This window comes from Trachymyrmex septentrionalis, unplaced genomic scaffold (assembly GCF_001594115.1).
Source record: "Trachymyrmex septentrionalis isolate Tsep2-gDNA-1 unplaced genomic scaffold, Tsep1.0 scaffold123, whole genome shotgun sequence".
Lineage (NCBI taxonomy): Eukaryota > Metazoa > Arthropoda > Insecta > Hymenoptera > Formicidae > Trachymyrmex > Trachymyrmex septentrionalis.
Genome location: NW_017304363.1, coordinates 905,450 through 907,443, shown reverse-complemented (window position 1 = coordinate 907,443; position 1,994 = coordinate 905,450).

Below are 1,994 nucleotides of genomic sequence, written 5' to 3'. Positions count from 1 at the left end.
TTTGTTTATTTATCTTGTTATTTTTGTTATTATTAATTCTTGTGTGCTTTATTGTCATTACTATTTGCTTCTCCAAACGACCCTCTATCCTCGACCACGAACCGCCCTCTCTGTCATTTCTGAAGCTGAGCTACCGGTTGAGAGCCCGTCGACGTTCACAGCCCGTTAAAATATTGCATACAGAAATATCACGTAATTTCGAGGAAGAGTGTTTATTCGTACCTGGCGCCCAACTATTGTTTTGCGATTTTGTGTTGTCCTTAAGAGTGGCCGCGTGAAGACGCCTTTCTGTCGCGTTTCGTTTAACGTCACCCGTAATCCGATTGCATAAGGAAATCTGCTGTGAACGCGCGACGAAGTTGCGCCACGCTCGTGAGTGCGGTTGCAGCACATATGCATACATATATTATTTCTTGGTAAAGTTTATTTATAAGCACGTCAAATTCAACAAAAATCTTTTATAAATAAAATTAATTATTTCTTGTAATTAAGATAATTAAATTTTATAAAATACATGTAAAAAAAATATAAAAAAAATAAAAAGGTCTAATTTATTTAATAATGTATAATTGCATAAAATATATTTAGAAACGGTATAGCTAATGTCACGAATTTACCGTTGTATTAGAAACTTTATGATTGATCACAATAATGAGACAGAACTATATTTCAACAATTTAATCAATCCTATTATAACAATAAATGATCGTCGTTATTAAGCAAGAATTTGATATTGTAGCAATAAACCATGCAAAGAACTAAAGTATTTATTTTTAACTAAGGGATCAGTTGACCAACAATGTTAATCTTTTATACCTTTTATATTTTTTATACTGAAAAATGATATTATAACGTTTTTAACATTAAAGATATGCGAGGAATTCTTTGCAATTAGGATAACTTAGATGTACGTCTGTATGCAAACATATTATTCGTTATAACATTACACTGAAAAACTAACACAACATTTATAAAGATACGTAATTCCACATTAAATACACCATTCGAAAAAAAAATAAAAAAATAAAAAAATAAAAAAACAAATATAAAAATAATGAAATAGAAAACATATGAACGAAAGAGTGCTCTAAGCAGTCATCACAATCATCGCAGTTATCGCATCAAAAAACGTCTGTGATATTATATTTTAAACGTTAAACAAGAAATGTACGTTTACGTTACTCTGTGTGAAATTAATAAATAATATTAATCGTCGATGATTTCATTTCAGTCACAGTACAAAGAACTTAGATTTTGAAACATGCTTACTCGCAGTAATACATGGTGTACCAAGCATAAGACATAGCAGATATATTGGGTGGTCCGGAAAGTCCGTGCGGATTTTACAATGAAAAATTGTATATACGATACCTTCGTCAAAAATGAACGAAATTTAAATTAAAAAAAAGGGTTTTAAAGCTTGAAATCTCTACTTTTAAAAGCTTATCACATTTTTTAAGTTTATATGAGTTTGATAATTTTTACATACCAAAAACTACGAGCTGAAAAAGATAAAAAATTTTCTTTTCACTTTGGGGGTCTCTCACGTGCCCAAAAAAAATTTACGAAAATTTTCGACTACCCATCGTGAAAACTTAAAGCTTTCCCTACAAAATCATTTTTTAAAAATGTTCCTATAATTTTTTGTTTCTGAGTTATTCGCGAGTTAAGTAAAGAAGCATTCTGGTTTCGATTGCTCATAACTCCGATAAAAATCATCATATTGCAATTTAAAAAACAGATTCTTAAAGCTGAAACTTTGCTCTAGCGAATGATATAATCGTAACGAAAATTTCGCAACAAATAAAAAAACTTTTGAAAAATCAATGAAAAAATCCTCACGGACTTTCCGGACCACCCAATATAAACATTTCAAGGTGTGTGATTCAAAGTTTGATGATTATGTAAATTTAAATCTTTCTGCATGTCATTGTACGATTTATGGTGTTACTGATATATGTACAGCAATGTTCATCCACACATAGATGTTGTGG